General features: G+C 37.8%; 1 protein-coding gene across 6 annotated transcripts in view; it reads right to left on the bottom strand.

Annotated features, from left to right (window-relative positions):
• The window catches only part of LOC110831200 (uncharacterized), a 50,643-nt gene that overhangs the window by 17,706 nt on the left and 7,723 nt on the right, over positions 1 to 25,214 (bottom strand). For 2 of the 6 annotated variants that reach the window (XM_022066920.2, XM_022066919.2), the window contains exon 1: positions 22,469 to 22,672. The exons of the other annotated variants lie outside the window; for them this stretch is intronic. The gene's annotated coding sequence lies outside the window, so the exon portion shown is untranslated. Of the gene's footprint in view, positions 1 to 22,468; positions 22,673 to 25,214 lie in introns of those variants that run through there. 6 annotated transcript variants of the gene reach the window in all.

The raw sequence follows: 25,214 nt of genomic DNA on the forward strand, positions 1-25,214 counted from the left end.
AGAGGAAATGGCATGCAGTTAATTGCGAGTTTTCGAAAACAAAACTTCAAGAAAAATATTAGGATCCAAGAGGGAAGAATTAAGAAAGGAAAAATATGGAACTCCATGCTAATGGATTTCCTGGTCTGTGCGGTGCTGAACAGAAGTCACTGATATTCTCTAAAACCCAAATACGGCGCTGACATTTTTAACTAACGACGATAGCAGCGCTTTAGCGGATAAAACATGACACGTGACCATAAAACGTGATGTGTTTTTGTACATTTATCAAGTTACTAATTGTTGTGGCTGACTGGTGCAAACGTCTCGTTTCTTTTTAAGAATCCTGCATCTTTCACGGACTGGGGAAATTCTTCGTTAAAGACAGGTTTTCTTCCAAACAGGTTGTCCGTAGTATGTAAATTATACCTATGCCATTGCATTAAAATGCCTGAGTTTTCTGACGAAACGTTGGCCTTATATACATGTATTCCGTTCACACAATAAAGTAGCTGACCTTGCAGTCTGATACCGCTAGAATCTGGTCATGTGTGAGCATGTGGCAAAGAGATTTATGTGCACCGAAATGAAGACAAGGTACTAAAAGTAACATTGTTTATCAAGTTACTGTCAGCAGTTAACTTTATGTTCGAAACGTCGGTAAGTACAAAAGCTCACACGGCCGAAGTATTTAATAAAACTAACGGATAATTTTGTTTAATTTTAACAACGTTAACAAATTTATCTTAGTAATATCAGGAGATGCATTGTAATTTGAATGAGATGTAACCTAAATTTTAAGTATCCTTCCTTCAAATCCACGGGTTCTATTTACAATTTTTCGCAAGGAACCTTGTAGCTCTGCTTTAACGATGGGTTGTAACATTTTTATACCTGTTGAAATACCAAGTTGTATTTGTAATGAGAATAAACATCTGTGGGTGCAGTGGTAGACCCAGTCCACAATTTTACAGCACGTATTTACACTTTTTATAAAGATCACGCATGGTATTAAACTTGGTTCGAGAAGGCCTGAGATTTAATGTGAGAAAAAGTTTAATACAAGTTTCTATAACTTACAAATGACACCATTATACTTACCACCTGATTTAACAGCTTTGTAGCTAGCCTACGAATTTTAGTGTTTTCAGTTTAAAGTTTAACACATTAAGCATTCTTCAATCGTCAATAGACGTACTATACGTTCATTAGCATAACGATAGGTCCTGAGTCATGATCGACGTCACAGATGATTAAATTTTTTTACTGTTTGCCTCTGCTAAGAGCTCCGAAGGCCACGTCATTGAACCGAGAGCCCAGGTTTTCTTCAGTGCTTTAAAATCCAGCGAAGTGGGCAACTGACTAAACAAGTAAGTAATATTAATGCTGTATTTCTGTGTTTTGGCGTCGTGTGGATTCGTCGGGATCTACCGACGGGTATACATGGCGCCAAAACTCAGAAGAACAGCGTATATCCTCACCGTTGCTAGAAAGACAGACGAATCTTAGGTTAGGTTATGTTAGGATGAAAGATACGTGAAAGTGATTCAACATCGTGCCAGACTTTCTCATTAGCAGTGTATAACCTTTCGGTTCTGCTACGATAAAGTTTATTTACTAATAGTTTATTTAAGGACGCTTTTTCAGTAACTCAGACTATATAGCGTCGATTAAGAGGATGATCGTGAATAATGAATTGGAAAGGATGTGAAAGGAAGCGGCCGTAACCTAATCTAAGATACTATACCGGCATTTACCTGGAGAAAGTGAGGAAAACCTCGAAAATTTCAGTCCGGACAGCCGGTCTCCGGACTGAGATTTGAACCCGGGATCTCACGAAAACGAAACACACGACAACGACTTTCGATACGATAAAGTTAGTCGGTTTGTTACTTGCTTCGCTACCATTTAATGATTTTAACTTTAGCCTCGAGTATGAAAATACTGTATTGAAATTAAAGTGTCAAAGGTCAGAACATTACCCTTTCTTAATTATTAACTGTCTGTTTCTATACGCAAATGTGTGAGACAGAACCATACGAACAGAAGGAATACTTATTAAAAACTTCTCAAGGCTAGATTTCACCTTACATTTCTCCAGTCTACCGCACAAGTAAGTTACTTGTTTCATAATGTCCGTGACTTTGTATTACAGAACTATTATTCATTCCTCTAGCACATGACTCTTCTTGCATAGGTAGGCTAGGAACCTGCCCTACAGGTTAACATATGCAGATGTCTTAGCATATTTGACTCGCTATCATCACAAATTACAAAATATATCAAACACGAATCTGTTCCTTGTCACGGTTTCGCTTCGACGCGACAGAAAATACGTGCATGCAACATTTTACTGGAGGCACCTCGTTCGAAGTGGTCACTTAAAATACCACCTGTCTTTCCTTTATCACGTCTCCTCACAGTGAGGAATATACATCGAATTATGGGAGAATGGTGAAGATGAATAAGGAACGATGTGGAAGGAAACGGTTTAATCTCAAAGCACTTTCCCAGAAATTGCTTAGTAGAATTGAAAAAACTCACGAAAAAGCCTAGTTCTGATAGTCGGTCTCTCTACCGCGAATCGAAACCCAGACCTCCCGAATACAAAGCAATGTCAGCAATGAAATATTGTGAGTAGCGTGGTACACGTGACACCGCATGATATGACCACATGACCTTGAACACATGGGACATTAGCACCCGGCAAAAAAGGTCAGTGCCCCCAAATGACATGTAAACCACTTAACACTGCGTTTACTGTCTCTTGCAGCAGCAGAAGGATCGTCATCGAGCAAAAACCAATAAATCGTGCTTTGTTTTCAAATGACACTAGCACGCTCATTAAGACGTCAACTGGCGTCCGACTGACGCAACGTAACGTAAGCTACGTAGGTTCTCGCTTATCTTCAAGTCACGTTAAAGCTGGAAGTGAAACATGTATTTTCTTAGCTTGCAGACCAATTCACTTTCGTTTTACTTAAATGCATAGGGACAATTTGTTTAGGACATAAGTGGCTTTGCTTCATTGCCAGAATCAAAAGTAAGATATCTTGTATAGGATTTAGGACGACGTGTGGTCAGTTTAGAAACATGAAACTGTTCACTGCAGACAGCGATCAAGTAATTTATCTCAATAGTGGTCTCAAAGAAAGAGGGGTAATTAAATAGATAAAAAAACATTGTTACATAAACACTTTTATTATGCTCGTTAGGTTTAATGTAAAATCAAGCCCTATATTTTATTGTAAATACCTTGAAAGAATTCTTGCGAAAATCTTTACAATCAAGAAATCAGATGTTCGGAATAAATACCACATGCATTAATGCTCCCGTGTCACAGTGAAAGTTATTTTGTCACATTCGGCCAAGGGAGATTTAGGAAAGGTGTGAGAATCGACGAGAAAAATTGGGCAGGAAATACGAACATAATATCGGTAATATCTGCATTTTACCTTAACAAGATAGCATTAGACTGACAAATGTTAAGAAAAAGTGGAAACAAATCTGGCAGAGAAGAACACGAGATGTTTTTTTGGTAATATCGAATCAGTCGTAAACAGGTGACTTGATTAGGTTCGTGGCTCGTGTTGAAACAGTGTTCTCCTGTCATTACAGGTAATAATACGCTTGAGTAGAGGGAGAATCAGCAATGCCTTACTCTTTTAATGAACAGTTAGTGATACATCGTGACCAAACAGCGTGCTACGACTTGGAAAGAAATAACTGAAGCAAGAGAAGACAGAGAGAAAAACAAAGATACGAAGTAATGAAGGGCAAATAAAAGAAAAGGGCGAATGAATGTGTTAGCGTGTAATGATGATGATGATGATGACAACGACAACAGCAGCAACAATAATAATAAGCTAGATTTCTGTCTTCTGGGTTGTTGCGCTGTGTAGTCTGGTCGATGTTTACCAACGTTTCAGAGGTCATAATCGCCCTGATGACGGAGGCAGTATGACCTCTGAAACGTTTGTAAACATCGACCAGACTACACAGCGCAACAACTCAGAAGACAGAAATCTTCATACTCACCGCTGTGAAAACCTCTAATCTTACAATAATAAGCTAGCTTAGCGCTAGTCTCTGGAGCTCCTAATAAGCAAAACTGTACTTGACTTGTGGGCGGTAAATCTGACCGGACATGACGGCTTACGAAATGGCCTTACACATGTTTCCACCCCGAAGGCCAGCAACTCAGAAATCTAAACCGAGCCCAAAGATCAAGTAAACGAAAATAAGTATAAAAAACATCACAGTAAATTTTAACTGCAGAGTTATCACAAAATGAACATCTACAGACCAAACCTTTGTTTCTCTCTCACTTGATTAAGAAATTACAGAAGCCGGTCATTAAACCACTAATTTTATTCAGTCGAAGTCTGTCAAAACATCCAAAATGTATCTTTAAATCATATTTTAATATTATCCTCCCATCTGAGTTTGAGTTTACATAAGTAGCCTCTCCCTTCAAGTTCAGATCACTCTCTCCCTTGCAAGCTAAAAATCCGATAAATCTTATGTTCCTCTGTCCTATTTAATACGGTTAAAATATTGCGGATAGATTAAAAGAAATAACAAAACTTCGCATTATGCGATTTCCTTTATCTTGGTTACTTGTTTAGATTTCGGGGTTTTTCTCATCTCGATGAGTATGAAGATGACTGTCTTCTCGGATGTTGCGCCTTGTAGTCTGACGGAAGACAACCTGCATTTCAGCGGGGCTTGCTACTTCCGTCATCAGGGCACGACTCAACATCCCAAAAGACGGGCATCCGCTACTTTCTTAAATGAAAAATTGATTTAGAAAGATGTGTAACCATGCTATTTGTTTTACACAAATTATAAATACTAACTGAAACATTTACTTAAAGAAAGAGATGTCCTAACTTGGAATGTGATTTAACTTCAGATATCTGAGCGGCACAGATCTAAGGGAATCAGATCCAGAAATAAGTATTATTCGTGAAAGCTATGAACCACGGTCGCTTAGATCTCAGTTACTTTTATCGACTCAAAAATATTTTCTGGTAGATTACCTACTATGAAAACCTTGCAGATATCCTCTTAAATCACTGTGTCTAACCTGTGTGGACTTAACAGAAGGCCTAAACAGTGTAAACATAATCCACGTTACAGAAGTTTAAGAGTTTTATGAACGATAACCGGAAATTTTATTATTAACCATGACTTCAAAATAATATACCGAGACGTAGAATCACGACATTGTCTTTTAAGTATCTTTTTATGTCTCACGTGTTTAGTCTTTGTTTTCTTGTCACGGATTCCTTTCTATCTCGCTCTATTTTTTATACTTTTTTCTTTCCCGCAAATTCGCGGTAGTTATGAGACGTATAATGCTATGTCAAAGTCTTGTCATTATCAGGGCCATTATGCCCCGCCCTAACCATGACACCAGGCAAATAAGCATCTTGGCAAGAAAAGCTATGAGAAACGATGCAGATTAAACGAGACATTATCCGTCGTTGGCCATGCTTCGCGTCTTATGAGAAGAATTTAAAGATAAATGACCCAGTAGAATTAGAAAAAAATAGTACAAAAAGGATGTAGCTTTAAACAAAAGAGGAAACATCTTTCATTTTTTAATATTCGTTCGGGGTAACAACGCAAGTGTTTTTCCAAATAAATATAAATTAAGCAATTTAATTTATTTGTGAGCGTGATTTCAGTACACGCTTACATAAATCAGTTTTATATGTATCCACAACTTTATAAAATTATAAATTTACAAACATATTACCGAGGATGAATTAAATTAAAATCTAAGCCCATCAGTTGGAACGTTTCTAAGCCAGATTAATCCGTTTCCCATCCAAATAATTACAACCTCTTGTCTCCTTCTTGGTCTTCAAAGTTCCCCATTCCAAGAAGCTTCTTTATCAAAATTCTATGAGTATTCCTAGCTTCTTCTGTCCTAACCACATTTCCAGCAAACTCCAGCATCCTAAATTTTATCATATTAATAGATGCTGAAGGAAAGCTAACTAAGGTAAATGGGCATATTTCAAATGAAAATTGTAGACCTTGAAGAAATATTACGTTATGTATCCGGTATGGACATTTCTACGAAGAGGTGGGTTTTTTTAAATTACGAAGGTGAAACTGGGTTAAATGTAAAAGAGATAAAAATTAAATCCTCAAAATTTTTGATGCAGATCACTATACCAAATAGAAATTAAGTCCTTCGAGTTATATCGGAAATAGAAAACATGAAAAGACATAGACCATCTACGCATTATGATTTTGATCTCTGCTCTGTTCAAGAAGCACATAGAAATTAATATGTCCTTTTTGCAGTGAAAAATAAAGTTTAAAAGTGTCACTTAAAGAGTACTGAAAAATGAACCGCGTTAAATTAGGTTTTCTTCAGAATTTTCTGCACAGACATATGGAAAAATAATGACGTCACTATTGGTTCAACGAAGTTAGGCAAGCAGTGGTGAGACTGTCCTAGAAATCGGCGTGCTTCGAGCGACCTTGCTATAATTGATATACTGAATTATTTAATCCTGTTTCATCAATATATAATGAGACGTCCATTTCCAAACGTTTGACATTTCAATACAGACGCCTTCAACACCTTGGTAATTAAAAATATGGCGTAACCAGTCCATGCGCCGAACTCAAACCACGCCACAGATTACAGATAGATAGCATCTGCAGTTACAGTACTTTGGCTGCTGTATGTAGCATACATAACTAAACCATGGACGTGGGGCAAGTTACCAGCTGGGGACCCGCATCTTACAAACCGAACTGAAAGCAAAAATAGAGAATCTGTAAGGAAGAAAGGCTAGAAGAAAGCATTCTCCAAGCTGAAGATGGTTGTCTGTCTTGTTGCGCTGTTTAGTCTGGTAGAAGTTTACCGACGTGCACTCATCGCCCTGATGGTGGAGGCAGCAAGGACCTCTGACTCGTCGATAAACACCTACCAGACTACATGGCGTGACAACCCAGAAGACAGCCATCTTCAGACTCGTCCCATTCGTGCATAACAAGCGAGGTGCGCTACACAGACTGAGAACTTTTCCATAACGTATCTGCATTTTATCACACGACTTAAATAACTAAGATAATCAATTATGCAAAAAGCACAATTATTCTTAAAAATACAAATTTTGCAACCAATACAAGAATTTGAGTGCTTTGCAAATGGCTTCCAAACGTCTTAAGATCTCCGTGCTTTTCCCACATACATCAATTACGTGTCTAATGGAAATCAGAACAAATATTCACTTATCGTTTTCATCAAAGGAGTGTTAAAATTCCAATTAATTGGAACCAGTTTAGTCTTGTCGCCTATCAGTATCAATTAATCTTCTCTAAAAATTTATGTACATCTTTCTGGTTGTTTTCAATTTTCCACACACTCGACAGACAAGCGCATTAGTTTCCGCCCACAGCCAATTTGTCTGTCCTTCCTTATTGCCAATTACAATCCGGGTGCCGTAACATCTTCCGTCTTGCGAGTAAGATTTGTTGCGGCATGTGTAGATGCATCTTCAACGATTGTTATCAATAACTTCGGGAAAATATTGACAGACAAAGTTATTCAAAATTTCATTAAAATCATTTTACTAGTTCTGGAGACGAACCACGTGAAAGTAGAGTGGCACTGTTTCAGAATTCACTTAATTCAAAGAAAATGCGCGTGACTGCTTCTGGGACGTTGCGCCGAGCGATAGAAGCTGCAAAACATCCGAAGCGTCGGTAAACTTCTACTAGACTACAAGGCGCAACATCCCAGGGACAGTCATCTTCATACAAGCCGCCGTGAGAACCTGAAATTTCAACGCGTATAAATTAGTTTTGCCAACTATACATTCCAAAATCTACAGATAAAATCAAGAAATCCGAAAAGAAATTAATTAAATTTATTTAAATTAATTTTTAATTTTAGAAGTCAGATGTTATAAAATCACCGTATTGATTAAAGTCTGGAGTCTCGGGTTCGATTCCCGGCGGTGCCCGAATTTATAACTTGTGTTGGGCAAGGCCGTGGTCTAGGCAACACGGAGGTTTCCTCCGGGGGCTTCCCCGGTTTCTCCGTGGCATCCCAACAATTACTCCATTCACACACAGAAGAAGGCAATGGCAAACCACTTCTGGATCATCTGCCAAGAACGTATATGAACAGGTCCCAGTCCGAGAAGAGAAAAGGATGGAAGGATCCTGTTCATATGGACCTGTCGTCAGACAGAACACTAAATAAATAAAATAAAATAAGATAATTATGTAAATAACAGTGCTTTACAAATGTCAGTTGAGTTTGATGATACCTGAATTCAGTAATGGGATATTCAGCCTATGATTGGTATAAAAAATTGTATTACCAATTAAAATTAATGTTTTATTATTTTAATTACGTAAATTCTTAACTTACGTTTAAGGTTCAATATAATCTGCGTATTATTTGTAATATGTTAGTATGTAAATCAAAATGGGCATGAAACTAGAGAAAGATTTTAATCATAGATAATTAGGCCTTAAATATCCGTATATGTTCTGGATATTCAGGTATTGGAAAATCTACTAGTTAAAATTCAGAGCTTCAGGCGATAACCAACATGTTATGCACATTAGCACACACATGGGACGGTAGCCTACCACAGTTCGACAAAGAGATCGTCCATCCCGAATCAATTTTTCGCACACTTCCTCGGTCCTTGAAGGCACATATTTTCTTAAACTAAGTCACTGTCCGTTTATTTCCATGTTATTTCACATTAATCACTGATAACAATCTCGACATTTCTTGTTAGGCGTTATAGGTCTGTAGTCTAACCAGACAGTTGACAAAGAGTCGTTAAATAAAACATGAACTGTTATTATATACACGATCAATGATTAGTTCGAAGCTGCGGGAAAACAGATAGGTCGCGTGTTACTTTATGACATTCCAGCATCACATTACTGAGTGAGTTAAAGATGATAAGGACAAAGTCCATTCAGGATAGCCGTTCCCAGCCCCAAGATTCGAACTTGACAACTCTGAATCCGTTGAATCTTTGTCTAAGGATATTTTACCTCGACGATAAATAGTCTGAGCTACGGAAGGCGTAGTTAAACTGCAAATGAGCAAAAATATAAACAGTATGATGGCTGTTTTCTGGGTTGTTACGTCGTGTAGTTTCGTAGAACTTTACCGGTTCTTTAAAGGTGCTTGCTGCCTTCATCATAAAGGCAATGAGCCAATAAACTTCCACAAAACATTCAATATATACCAGACTTCGATGTGCATCCCAGAAGACAGCCATCTTTATACTCATCGAGATGAGAACCTGAAATCTCATCTAGCTGAACATCTTAAGGACTCTGTTCCGTGGAGTTAGTCATTATAATGATTTTGGGATATATTTCTAAATCCAGAATAAGGAGCAAGAATATTTATCATCATTCTGTGACGTAAGGTGGCATTCCTGCATACCAGACGCTATACGGATGTACCGAAATGTAGTAGGAAATTATACATTTAAATCATTATGGTTAAATTATCATTTCTTTTACGTACCTTTGCACTGAAATGTCGTTTATGCAAAAACGTAAATCGTTCATCACAAAGGAGCGATCCTGGGCACCCAGCGTTTCGTATGCATGTGCCAAAGGAGGTATTCGCGAAAGAAAACGTTTCCACGCAAAAAGGGCTTAAAATTTGGTTCTTATTACGAGTAAATTAAGAGATATGATGGTGCACCTCGCCAGATTATGTTTCACATCCAACAAATTATTAGGGAACATGAATAAACATGACTTTGTTGTGTAGCGCAATTTGCAATCCGACAAAACACGCACGGAAAGCAAAACTAAATTAAAATATCCTAACACACATACACACGCATACAAACCATAACTTTATCCCTGACCTTTTCCAGAGGAGGTGGAGGAGGAGAAGAAGAAGAAAGATACAAGGCACGACTGACAAATTACCTTGCTGGACCAGTTGGTTTTCGCCTGCGGCAGAAGCAAGCGCTTGCTGATTTAGGGTGGAAAAGGGGTGAAGACTGGAATTTAAATGAACTTCCTTCCTTCATTTTGTAACTTCTTGTTTCTAATGCTTGAAATGACATTCATTCACCCGGAATTCCTTTATTCTACAGTGCACTAAAGGCTGTTCGTAAAAGGAAACAATCAATAATAGTTTGGAAGAGTTGTTTCATTTCGTTCTAAACACTTGTAACAGATTGGTGCAGAATTTGGAAGGAGAAAATTGTTAGGGGTTGGAAGAAAAATATTAAAGTGTATTTCAGGGAAATGGAGTCCGCATTGGCCACGCGGTCTGAGGCGTGGGCCTTGTGCCCCTTGGTCGCTGGGACCGTGGGTTCGAATCCCACTCAAGCCATGGATGTTTGTCCGCGTTTTTCTGTGTTGTGCTGTCCTGTGTACAGGTAGAAGCCTTGCGACGGGCCGATCCCTCGTCCAAGGAGTCCTACCGAATGTCTATAGATCAAGCCAACTGAAAAGTTGGGACCCGGGCACTTGAAGAACGCGTCGTTTCCAGTATCCCAGTATTTCAGGGAAACAGATTGTAAAGATATCACATGGACAGACAGATAGGTGATAGATAAACTGGCTCGGGATCGTGTTTAGTAACGAGTCTTATTATTATCATAAAAGTGTTCAGTACTGTGGTTCTGATAATACAGAGTTACGGAGTGAGCAATTTGCATAATAATTTTCTCATTTGACTCTGCCAGGAGGATGACAACAGAGAGTAAACTAACTCAGGTTTTTTCTAAACCCCTTCACTTTACATTTACTTTTTAATAGCATCTGAGAACTGAGGTTCACAAAGCGGTGAAAATGTTGATTATGGTCTTCCAGGTAGTGAGTCCATGTAGTCTTGTAAGTCATTACTAACGTTTCAGAGGGACACAATGCCTCCAAACGCTGGTAGTCACCTACAATGCCACATGACGTCAGAGCCCAAATGACCACAATCAACATTTTAACAGAATCTTCCCATCTACTCCTTGGTCTCGTCACTTGAAGTTCTATAGCAAAATGTTAGTATTTATCATTTACCTCCAAGCCTGTTACATATCTGGATATCGTTTTAGAAATAATTTTGACCCTTTGAAGCAGAAAACACAACCCTCCACAATTAAAAAGACTAACTTTAACTTGTTAATGCCGTTTAAGGAAATAATCGCTGTTTAAACTGAGTATTATAGAAAAAAACTATAAATACACTTTGTGGAAATAATGCAGAATTACTGATCAAAAAACAGATGTAAAATATAGTAACCACTGAGCTTTTTGTGGTCAACACTATTAGGTAATGATATGCAAATTTACAAATTCCACATTGGTTACGCAGTCTAAGAAGGAAGCCTCTAACCGTATGGCAGTAATAATTCACTCATCCATCAGACTAGCTTCAACAGCAGCCAATTTTGATCGCTATACACCTACTCCATTGATCTCTTGGTGTAATCTCTACGCGAGCGATCGCCCAAGGACGCACCCAGATTATAGATACCTGCACGCGTCTAAAGGCATAATTTAGACGTGTTTAGGTTTCCAGTAAGTACGGTAATCATAATAACGCTCCGCCTATAACCTTTAAATGAAAATTCTGTACATGAGTGCAACCAAAGCTATTTTATTGTTCGGTTGATTAGATTATGCAAAAAAAAGTGAAAGACGGATATCAACTGACGAATATGTGAAGAGGCGTGCATACCTGTATGGAGAAAACAGATGGAAACTGCCGCTGAATACAAAATGGCAATTGAGTCAATGTTTTGAAACAGACTCTTCAGCTGTTACGAGGCGTGCATATTTTAACCAATCAATCTTAAAAAAGTGACTTTTGTGCACGTACTGTCCATCTTAATGCGAGTGATACCTGTCTTTCATTTACAGAAATAACACAACAAACCGTATAAAAGGACAGAGAAAATTACCAAATGAAGAACTTCATAAATTTAACCTTCGCCCAGTATTGTTATGGTGTGACGTGTAACACGAACAGGGAATACAAGAAATACATAGAAGATTTTATTAGAAAAACTCCAAGACCTAGAATACCTAAACATAGATGGAAAGATAATACTAATAGGGATTTTGCAGAATAGTAATATGGTGTTAACTGTATTCAGCTGGCTCAGGAGAGAATCTAATGACAGGCTTTAGTAAACACGGTAATAAACCTTGGGGTTCCATAAAAGCGAGTAATTTCTTTAACATCTGAGGAACTTACAAACTCTGGAAAATACAGTTATTTAAATACGTTCTTGAAGAGAGTTTTCTTGTAGCCGCCAATGTGAGGTCAACACAGCATTTTAGCCTATCGGCATTTTCCGGGGTTAAAACAGTCAGAACTTTAACACTCACCCATATTATATACCGAGGTCTGTCCCTTGCACCACGTTATGAAGACGGGACCAAAGTAAAAGATTAACTTCACGCTCCAGCCAGCTTCATCCTCCAAGATAACCTTCCCCTCACCCCGCCATGGGCTTACTCATTGGAGACACTACACTCTACTCCTTTCTTACATCATTGTTGTAACTATAACTGATACAGAATTGTAACTGTGTGCCAGATATAAATGGCAGCTTACTGCTTGTTGTGGAAGACATCTGATGTAGTACCAGCGACCTACAGGTCCAAAGTACAGGGTTTTATAAGTACGAATAATTTTACTTAAGAAGGAGAAAATAATATTTTAATTCCAACTGACTACATCATATTACCTGCAAGAGATAAGGATGGAAATAAATATAAAGCAAATCTTACAGTGGTAATTCCACTCCGATCTCAGCATTTTTAAGGGACCGTTATCGACTAAAAGTACGAAGATGATTGTCTTCTGGGTTGTAAGGCAGTGCAAACCTCAAATCCTACTTAAATTACAAAATTGTGGGAGCAATTTATGATACAACCTTATGACATCGACAGAGCGCTACATATTTTTAAAGAACTTAAACGAGGTGCAGGCTAAAAAACCTCACCGATCCCATAGAATCGCCCCGTAACCTTAAATCAGGAGTCTCTAAGTTGACTTAACAGAGGGACAGAGTTGTTACATAGCCGCTTTCCAAGATATTTCCTCACATAAAAGTTTAACCTCACGAAGCAAGGAACTATGTAAAAAGTAAATTTAAACCGTCGTTTAAATAAGTAATTCCTCGAATCACTTTAAAAGTACTTGACCCTGTTGCCATATAGCAATATTTTGTGACATGTTCAACTTTCCTTTTTAAACCTGAATTATGACCTTTCCAGAAGACCATAGGCACGACCTCGGTATTTTAATAAAATTTATAACGTTTGCAACTATTAATATGGAAAACCAAACGAACCAACTTACATGAACTTTAAGTATATTTCTTATTGTATTTGCACAGTAAATTATTACCCTCAGAATAGCACAGAAGATCCGTATTTTAATTTTTACTGTTCACTATGCCTAGAGGTAATAAAATCAAGGAGAGGCGTGGAGAACATGAGAAGCACACACAACATTTTAGACGGAAAATGGCAAACTTAGAGATCTACGCGAAGATTAAGAAAATATTTAAATGGAACTGACAGGAGTAAGATGTTAAGAAATAGATTAAACTGGCTCAAGATAGGACCCAATGAAGGTATTTTGTGAATAAGGTACTGAAAAATTTGATGCCATAAAAGTAGGCAATTTCTCGACCAGATAAGCAAGTATAAACTTTTCAAGAAAACCGCTACGTCATGAGTTAGTGTTAAATGTCTGATACTGTGGACAGTCTGCATGTTTCATCTGCCACGCGCTCGTCCTTTGTGTCTGCTGGCGTGCGTCAGATTCTCCACGCGACTGTCCAAGTCGGTCGCATGCGTTCGTACGCTGCTCGCATAAACTGGGAGCATAAACACCTTGCAGGTACCAACTGTTACTTAACTGTGAATAAAGAACATAACGGCGCATGCCGTGGAGAACCTAATTATATGACAAACAAAGCTCAACCTCTCTGCATCCATGATTAAGGAAAGGCTGTTTCGTCTTATGGACTGTTATTTTCAGACATCGCAACCCGCAAGAAGTCAAATTTTCAATTTGTTTTCCCACACTGGGTTACAATGTACTTACTTTTCTTTTCTAAATTTAAAGTAATATGTATTTCCTGCCATGTACAATATTATCGTACGATGTATCCCAATAGTAAATTTAATCAGAATTCGTGGATTACGTTCGGCGATGAAACATGCAGACGGATGGACGTAAACGTACCCAACAAAATGGATTCGCAGCGCAAGGAAATCATAAGAACAGAGGCAAATAAAAAAGGCGAGAGAGAATTAAGTAATGAGAGAGAAAGAGTTAAATATGGAAAGAATGTAAGAAAGAAGGGAAGATGGAAGTGGACTTGAAAAGTCACCAATTATTTTTGTATCTCTTTTTGAACTCTGCTTTGGTGTCTCCACTCCTCTTTTTATAAATTTTGTACTCTTTCTGTAATGAGTCACTGTCTTGGAACATACAAATTCCTTTGGCGTGCGAAACTCCTGACAAGCAACGAGCGGAGAGGTGCCTCAAGACAAGTAACAACATTTCTTGGTCGTTCGTTTCTTCCGACAATTAACACCTGAAAATGCCAAGGCGTTGCTTGGCACCGCACATCACGGATATGTTGTATCCACCCTAGGCGATGTAACATTTTCCGACAACTAATCTCTGTGGTTTTCCGTAAGGGTTTTCCACCGATACGATTTGTAGAAAATATATTGTAACGAATTAATTCGAAATGAGACTTTGATAAATTATTTATCTGTTTATAAAATAGCACAGTCGTGTCAGTAAACCGTTCTTTAGGTCTGTATCACATATAAATATAATTATATAAAAATGGTAAAATACCAAATTTTATGTTTCATTTATCCAGAAACAATTTCTGCCATCATTTTTTTAATTTGGCTGTGTTGTGGGACCTTGCACCGTGAAGACTGGTAGACATTGACAGACTTCTTAGAAGAGCTTACTGTCTTCATCATCGGGGCTGTATTTGTCTCGTCGATCCAGCCAGGCACCCAGATCGATAGATGATCACAACGTGATTCTCGAAAAGAACAAATCTTTGTCGATTGTGTTTGAGTAGTTTAACACTGATCTCAGAGGGAATTGTCAATGTTTCGTAGAAACGCTGGAAACCACATACAAGTACACAGGAGATCACAACTCAGAATATCACAATCGACTACAATTTTCTAAATGCTTTAGACCTATAATAAATAAAATTAAAAGCATATTTAATTTTCGAATCCGTGAAGTTTAATACATTTACAATTTGATTTTGAAAACAACAAATTTGTATCTGGAGTAAATTAAATTAGACTAATAATGATTTCATTTTAGAGAGGAAAACTTTAGGAAAATATATTTTGTTCCAACCTGAAGTCAACACATGGCATAAAATGGTTTGGATGTTGCGTAACTCGCTGCTTTTGTAATGTTATCTGCACCCATCTCTAAGAGTAACCCAGGGTCATTCGTGAAATATCAAGGCTGTAACACATTATTCAAAATCTTGTGCTGAAACGATTGCAGTATAAATGAAACAACTTATAATGCATTAAGTAATACTCGATTTCTTTCGGTAAAGTTCACTTGTAAGCTCGGAATGGGAACCGGGTTTAAGAATTTACATTAATTCTACGTTTACGTTAGAAGACGGAAGAGATGTATTGTAGTGAAGCTAAAAAAATAATGATGACAATTTTGAAAAGAAATAAAATATGCGTATTAACTACTTGAATTCGCTATAGAAATAATTAATCACTTGACCGCATGTTGTCAGATACGACACATCGGCCTGCAATCTCTTTGAAATACTGCATCACCCTGACCCACAACATTCTTAGATATTTCATCTGAGTTAAGTAATAATTCATTCTTCCACGTGCAGAATCATAACCGAAAAACAATTTTCGATGGCAATTAACAAACAACCTAACCAACTCACGAAAGAATTTCGTGACACAGACGCGTCCGTATGAAGCTAATTGCAACCTACACTCAAATAGTTGCGAAATTTCCCGCCTTCTTTCCCTATCCTGAGCCATGTGAATCCAATCCACGCCCTCCAACACTATATTTATATTCGGCATGTCGATCTACAGATATTTCTATTTGCCTATATACCTGTCGATGTATCGAACTGATTTTTCGATAAATACTTATTTTCAAAATGTTGACCTATCGATATTTTATTCTATCGGCATATCAAACCATCGATCTAGTGTCGGACGACATGAATGCTGTGAATGAACTGAGAAGGTCGAGGGAGGAAACGATCATGGTTTATTTTATGGTAGGCGTATATATATTATTATTTGATTAATACGACTGAATAAACCTAAGTAAAGTATTTGGAAAAGCCAGTATACTTATTGTGATGTAACACCAGGTCACACATTTAATTACAGTGCTACCACCTATCCAGAAATTATATTATTTTTGGTTTATTGAACTATATTTTCACAAATGTTATATGGTGCTAAGTAAGAGATTTATTATGAATCCAAGAATAGAAAAATATGCGTTAAGGAAGTAATCGTGAATATTTTTTAGTAATATTTGAGCATTTTAGTGAAGAGTGTAAAAATGGGCATACCACTGTGGATGGTAGTTGGCTTCCGGAGCGAGTATCGAAATCAAGACTTTGAAAACAAGTAGTAGTGATAACAACAAAAACTTTGGTCAAAAATGTAGGTGATAGGAATTGTGTCTCTCACCCATTGTCGCTGGGCGCTAGATAGGTTTTAAACTCACATACATAAAGTAGCGAATATAAATATTCAGTGCACAGAGGTTCTGTTCGGATTGACACCGCGGGGCTTGTCACTTTCAACGGGCAATTTAAATTAGAATATTAGTCACACAAGCCTCTACCTATCACAGAGGGCGTGATAATGATTTATCGTTGTTCACTACGCAAACTTAATTAAAATTACATAAGATATCAAATAACACAGACCAGAACAGGTTGTTTCTGTAGTTTATATTCAGGACCTAAACAAGGGCATGTAATATCAGAAATATATATGGCATTTTAGTCTCAAGGAAGGAGAACAGTTGGAAGATCTAGCAGTAAATGTCAGGATATTATTAAATGTATTAAGATTTCTGTCTTTTTGGTTGTTGCGCTGTGTAGTCTGGTAGAAGTTTACCGATGAATCGCCCTAATGACGGTGGCAGTATGACCTCTGAAACGTTGGTAAACATCGACCAGACTACACAGCGCAACAACCCAGAAGACAGAAATCTTCATACTCATCGCCCTGATGATGGAGGCAGTATGACCTCTGAAACGTTGGTAAACATCGACCAGACTACACGGCGCAACAACCCAGAAGACGGAAATCTTCATACTCATCGCCCTGATGATGGAGGCAGCATGACCTCTGAAACGTTGGTAAACATCGACCAGACTACACAGCGCAAAAACCCAGAAGACAGAAATCTTCATACTCATCGCCCTGATGACGGAGGCAGTATGACATTTGTGTGCTCTGACACAAGCCGGAGGACATCTTAGCTCTTCAGGAAACCTTTAAAAATTAACGTTCTTCATCTCAAAGGCTAAGCACCGGGACACGTGTATCGATCTGCTTTGTCGGTTTACTTTCTGTAAGGCTCATGTTTACGATCGTCAGCCTTAGGATAATTACTCGAGTGTTTTGGCAGCCAAATTGACAGACAGCAAAGGTGGGAAACCTGAGCATGAATCCAAGTCACGATCTTGTGTAATTATATTACCGAATCGCATTCATAATGGTCCAGGTATTCCACGTGATGTCATAACCCGAGGCAAATTAAAACACACCCTAAATACGCGTTAAACTCAGTCAAACCACGGATATAAGAACGCTTTTTCGGTGTTCTCTGCGTTTTAGAGTAAGGAAATATCACCTGATAGGTCCCTACAAGTCTGTCTGCATCGCGTTTTTCATCACATTGATAAAATAACGGCATTGAATCGCATTCTTGTAACTAAACCTTAAATATCACTGGAGCCTTCCATACCATTGTTTCATTTGGTTATCCTGTTGACGTTATGGCCCTTCACGTGATGAAAAAACTTTGAAATTGAAATGTACTCCAAAAAGTACACTTATCTTATCTCGTTAAAAACAGCGTCATGATTGTCAATCGACCAAAGTCACTTGGTACGAAATTAGAAAACACTGATTTTTATCTAATTACAATAAGAGTTGGATTATATTCTGAATTCATAATTACGATAGTTTTAATAGGTTGTTTCTCCAGTTATTTCATGTAAATTCAACCACGCAGGAAATGTAGGATGGTTAAGAAAGATAAATTGGAAACGATTAGAAATAAATCGGTTCTGTGATATTACTCTCCCACAATGTTCTTGGGAATACTTGAAAGAAACTACAAAAAATCTACCGAAATATGGCTCAAACCGGGATTTCACAAACGCGAAGCATGATCGCTAATCAGTAGAATAAGTAATGCGATATAGTGGATGGCACTCCTGCTTCGCATCTGGAAGGTCTTTGGTGCGAATTTTGATCGGAAAACCAGCTAGATTGTTTTCGTCATTTTAATCTGTCCGTCTGGCTAGTTCTCCAACATTTCCAATTAACTGTTCAAAATTACCCTCCCATTCGATTCGATATATATATATATATATAAACTTTTTTAAATGTTTGCTATTCAGAAAACATTAAGAAGAATTACATAACATACAGCCCTGAAGATGGAGAAAGTATGTCCTTCCGATGCGTTTGTATCCACGCAAAAGAACGCACGGAATTATAACCCACAAGATCAGTATCGGCATCTTTCCTGCCAAAAAATCCTGAGACCTCAACGTCAGCTTTACTTAAGTCACTGACAGCTTAACTGTCTACAAACATCAGAGTCCTCAATGGAATTTCCCGTGTTTATGTAATTCTGATAGCTCGTTACCGTATTCACAACAGTCCGTCTTACAGAATCTCCTAAGACAGATAAAACCAGTCCAAATCGTTAGAATTTATTTCTTAAAAAATCGCTTAATATTAACCTCAAATCTACGTCTAGGTCTAACAAGTAGACTCTTTCCTTCAGGTTTCCTAATTACTATGCACAGGCCACACCGAATTTTCGCATACGTGCTACATATACCACCCATCTAATCTTCCTTTATTTTATCATCCTAATGAAATTCGGTGAAATGTAGGAATTATTAATTTCATCGTTATGCAATTTTCTCCATTCGCTTGTTGTTTTCTCTCTCTTAAGTACAGTAATCTCCTCAGCACTCTGCTCTCGGACACCTTCAATCCATTTTTTTCCAAAACGAGAATGACCACGTGACAGAACGACATACAATGACAGATAAATTAAAGTTCGTCGTCCTGAAGTTCAGTTTTGGCTCGTCATAGTCCACTACGAGTAAAAGCTTTATTTTACATGAAGCTTATAAGTTTTTTAATGGTTTGTCATGCAAGCAACTATTACATAACCTATAATATAAATATTATTAACATCTATACATTTACGTATAACGTCTTTCAACATGTCGTGCATTATCGAAATACAAAGAAAAGATTTTGCTATTCTGTGCACCCTGATAAGCGCAGCAACAAACATGAAACTGAAGTCCTCCATTCTGCTTTTGTTTTCTGTCGGCAGAATGTTGCGCCAATCTTTAAATTACCTCAGTGTAGCCATAAGGTAAATTCACTTGTTGCTTAAGAAGACATATTCAGTCACGTTTCTCAGAGTCAATTGCCTGCACTTAACAAGTTCCATCTTCCCGCGGTAGACACAAGGCTCCTAGTCTAACGAACTCTCAACTCACTTGGCATAATAAAAGCCAGCAGCAATCTAGACTCAAATGCTGTAAAGGTGAGACAAGGAGACATTATTATCACACCTTAGATCGCCGATTCAAATCACAAAGAACCATGACAACTGATGATATAACAAATCTGTATTTAATTACAAAGTATACGGATAAATACCGTTCATTTATTAAATTGCCTGTCTGTCAAGGTCCAATTACCTTAATGAAATTACGTACCTGAAAATAGCTATATCACTTACATAATCGTTTATCAATAGGTATCCTTTATACAAGTTTGTGTTTGTAAACAAACTGCACTAGCTTTCTCAAATTCATTGCCGAAGTTACCAATGTAACTTTCGTTAATGTGTTTTCTTTCAAACATCTCCTCCTTCCTATCTTTATTCTTCATCTTCATCTGTTCTTCTTTTATCTATCCATTACTGTTATTCTTCTCCTTATATTATTCTTCTCCTCTCTTCTTCCTACACTCGTTCTCATACCTCAGTCTTCTCCAAACGAATGTCTTTAAACAAAAGATTGTCTCTGCTCCAGATTCCAATGTGTTCATTATTCATGAATGTCTTTCGACGCCTATAAACCCTGCAGTTGAAACAGCATCCTAATATTACCTAGGAATCACTAACAATTCCTTAGAACAAGAAGTCGCACGTGCTGGCAGTATTAGAATTTATTTGTCATGATTTATTGTGAATGATACAGACTTAACAAAATTTACACCTTCATACTCACGTTTATAAGTCAAGGGCGTTAACCGAGTTCAAACACAAAGGAAACATTAAATACGCGTTTGTGGTTTATAAAACCAGAAGCTGTGGCTTCCATGAAACGTATATGAAAAGAACGAAGTTCCCCAAAAGCCGCGTGTTGCTGCAACAAAGGGCAGTACACGTCCGTTTTCACGATGGAAATGAACAAACGATAAAACAAAAGTCTATAATTACTGGTTTGTCAAAACAAAAGCCACGCTCACTGATGAATCAAGATTCAAAGCAGTTACCACGCCTATTTCCTGTTCGAGAGGTCCCGAGTTCCATTCTTAGCCCCCAGACCAACTTCTTCAGATTCGCCCTCTCGTCTATTACGATTCTATAAATTACAAAACTAAACATGAAGGTTTTTGATGATGGTGTACTGTTAAAACAACGAAGTCTCTGGACATTATGCATCGTCTTAATTATTGTTATGTATGCGACATTTCGGAGACTGTGCTCTGTCTCAGTTCTCATGTATTGCAAGGCCTACGTACAGAAAAGCAGCGAAAATACATAAGTGCCCCCAGGCGGTGTTCAAACCCGTGATCTCAGCTTTACCGTCGGGCGTAAGACAGTACGAGCTGGAGGCTAAGCGGGCGGGTGAACTACAAACAGACTGCATTTGACTCCGAGATTTCAAGAAATGTTGCAGAACTAGCCTAAGGGCAGTTTGACTAAATCGATTAACTATCTTTAATCGTAGTACATTATTTGAAGACAATTATTTTATTGATTAGTATTAAACCATTCGTAACTCTACTACAGTTTAAAACTGTCCAAAAATTGAAATAACGCTGTTCATAAATAAATCAAGTCAACCATAGAAAACGAAAAATATATTTTGGCAGTGAAATCAAGATTTGTTAAAGATGTAAATGCTTTATTTTATTTCTATTGTTTATTACAAATGGGCCGAATAAAAGTAATAAAATGTAACAATTAATTGAAATCATATTGAAACTTACATAAAGCTCGTATAATTGCACAAAATGTTAGGTGCAGACTGCAAAACAACTACTGCTGGAATTTTATAAGTAAGTTAAATAAACAATATATCCACTTATAAATTATGCCAATTGAAAAAGACTGGTAATACTTCGTCGTGGAACGGTATTCATAATTGGTAATTAACATTTTAGAGCAACATTTAAGTTCTGTCTTTCACAAATCGAATACTTGAGAAAATACTTGAAACCGAAATCAACTAAACAGATTGAAATTGATAATTCAATAAGCATTACGAAAACGCGAAGACCCATTTTCATGAATTCAAATGCAGTATGTAGTGCCTCGAACCTGAGAAATAAAAACTAAATCATGGAACAAAAGAAACCTAACAAACCTTTTGAAAGGAAGTCTATTTTGACCACTTTCCATAAACTTAAATTTCCTCACTCCATCCTGTACATAAATAAACAAACAGGAGATCATAGAGAACTCAACAGATCTTTTAAATTACAGAAAACGTTACTTGTAATGCAACAAAGTGTTGTTCATATGTGGAAAATTGGAGGTCAAATTTCATAAATATGAAAAATATGGCAAATCGAACCATATTCAAGAAATTTACCACAAAGACAATTCCAGTAAGTAGCAAATTAAATAAAATGGGAAATGTATTGTGACGTCATGAAAGTCAGATGCACTGCATTAACTATCACTTTCACAAATACAAAACGTCTATTAGAGCATCGACTGTAAACAAGCAATAAATCACAGGCAGCGTAATAAGTTAAATGCATAATGGAATAGGATAATGTATTGTTATAGCAGATCCGCGGTAGCTAACTTAACAGAAAGAAAAATGCAGAAATACCGATGAAAGGAAATTCATTGTCACTTAAAACGGATAGAGCACTCGAGTGACAGTCGATTATCGGATGTAACCTACACATCTGATACGCGAGCTCGTACCTGAAGTTGGGGTAGTGTGGTGGTAACGGTAGCACACCAGCAGCGTCCGCAGAGAACACCAACATTCGACCACCTCTTGGCGAGTACTGTTGGGATGGTCAGTCTACCGCTCGTGCGACGCGACACGACACGAGCAGAAGCTGCCGTACTGCAGACGTGTCCCTCCGGCGCACGGCGTAGCGAGATCAAGTCCTTACAGCCCGCGGTCAAGACTGAGGTCTCTTCTGCGCAAACGCCTGTCTCGCCCATTTTTTGGGCTCATGACCACACCCTGCGATACCGATATCAGGTCAGCATCCTCACGATGACCATCAGCACTACGGTGGCGGAGGTCTGAATAGTTCAAATCAAGTTTAGTTTCCGGGCTTGACTCTCGGTTAAGTCACGCCACGAAAATGTTACCCAGCCACGAACGACTGATTGATTGTTGGATTCGTAAAGATAACGTAAGAATGACTGATAGTACCCAAGCACAGTAATGCGAAAGCGAATATGAGGCAAGGCGGTGATTTTACGCGCATGTAGACTTAATTTTCCACGACTTGAGTAGTGTAAAGTTTAATACGAATTATATGCCTTCCATTTTGTTAGAAGGCGAGGTGCGATTTGCATTCTGAGACCGAGTTTATAGCCGTCTGGTAATGACGAAGAAAGGTGGAAAAATAAAGAAAACGGAGATAAATCGAAAATAATGAACAAAACAAAAATGAGGCAAAGGAAAGAAACATGGAAAGGAAATAAACACAGCGGCAGGGACACAAGAACGAAGGCAGCAAAAGGAAAAGAAGGGAAAAAACGGAAAGGGACGAACAAAAGGAAAAATAATGGTACAGGAATGGGTACAAACAGGGAGGAAGAAGAGATAAGATAAAAGGGAGGAAGAATAGAAAGACAAGAAAATAAAGATAGGAGGAAGGACGGAATGAAAATGAGAATAAATAATAAAAGAAAGAAGTGAAAAAGAATACATGTGATAAAATATCACAGTGTATCCATGAAGACGAAATGTATTGTGACTAATCTATTTCCCTCAGCTTTGTATAAATGGTTCTATACATCCGTTTTGCGTGAAACTATTTTTTAGTAATTGCTTATTTACAAGCAGACAGTGGAAATCCCATGGCTGCGATACCTTCAGCCTTCCACAAAAAGTTGTGATGAATAACATCACTTTACACGATGACTTGTTTGACTAATGGATAACTCATCAGGATCGTCTCCTTAAAACTACATCTGCGTTGTTTTCAGTGGTCTCTGGGTTGTAGCCTACCGATTTCACAATATAACAAGCGCAGGCACTTTCACTGCATGGGTTTCTGATCGTAATAACATCACCAGGTTGTCACTAACAAAGTGATTAAGTAACTAAATATATTACAAAGTTACAGAGTCACAGCAACTGACTAACTAATTAACCATCTAAACAACTTGTTAACTAACAGATTCTAGAATCTAACACTAGGCATTTATTCTAATGCAAGAACGTAAATTGAAAGTTTTCGGCAAAATTACCCATCTGAATAAAATGTTAAATTATGTTGTACACATGCAGTGACTGTCCTTTGGATTGTTCTGCTATGTAGTCAGGTAGAATTTCACTGACTTTTCTGAGGTACTTACTGTCTCCATCATCAAGGTGATAGTCATAATCGCCCTTATGATGGAGGCAGCAAGCACCTCTGAAACGTCGGTAAACGTGTTCCCAAAAGACAGCCATCTCTATTGTCACGTCGCGAGAACGTACATCTCGAATATATTTATCACCGTCCCTTAAGAGTTCAGCAAGGGAGTCATCTGTGTACTTTCGTCTTCCGAGAAGTCTGAGGTAGCATCGTACTTGATTTGGACGTCGGTTAGTTTGTGTCGACTCTGCATTCACGTTCGCCTTTTTAATAACGTGTCATTTTGCACGCCTCTTGTAGGTCTATGGTGGTTAAAGTGTTCGTTAAGTGTAAACAACAATGTAGTAACTCAAGAAACCACACTGCATTTCGAATAGAAAATTTCCTGTCATTATTTTGTAGCAAAGAAAGGGTCATTCTTATGGAACGAGTAGTTTAAATTGGCGTGTGGCTGATACAGATGTCGCCATGTGTTTCTCTGGTCAAGAATGTGACATTTTGAATCTACATTCTTCCATTTAAGTACTGAATATAAAGATGATAGGTCAAGAAACAAGTCCTGTTAGAGATTCAGGTAACTGCATAGCAGTGGAGCAGCTTCCTTCTTGAGAAGCCGATAGCATACTCAGTCAGCCAAGAACTTCCGCCTTTTATGGAACAAAAAGGTTAACGTCCTCTTCACAAAGCCCCCTGTTGATCTCTGTCCTGAACCAAACTGATTAAATACCTCCAAGTCCATTTTCCAAATATCTATTTTAATATTATCCTCCCACCTACGCTGAAGTTTTCCGAGTAACTCTTCCCTTCATGCTTTTCAGCCAAAATTTTCTGCGAATTTCTCGTCTCCCCTATGTGTGCTACATGCCCCGCCTATTTAGTCCTCCTTGAACTGATAATTCTGTAATTAATATCTGGAGAAAGGTCCAACTTGTGAAGCTTCTCATTTAGAAATTTTCTCCAGCCTCCTTTTAGCTTCATCTCTCGTAGGTCGAAATATCACTTCAGCATTCTGTTCTCAAGCCAAATTTTCATATCCGCAAAAAACAAAACGTAATTATAGATTAATATACTGTAATCATGTTTATATAGCAGATTATTCAATAACTTAGTTTATTTATGGTGGA

The sequence above is a fragment of the Zootermopsis nevadensis genome, unplaced genomic scaffold (assembly GCF_977971745.1).
Source record: "Zootermopsis nevadensis isolate Lab colony 2312 unplaced genomic scaffold, Znev_1.0 Znev_ptg000015l, whole genome shotgun sequence".
NCBI lineage: Eukaryota > Metazoa > Arthropoda > Insecta > Blattodea > Termopsidae > Zootermopsis > Zootermopsis nevadensis.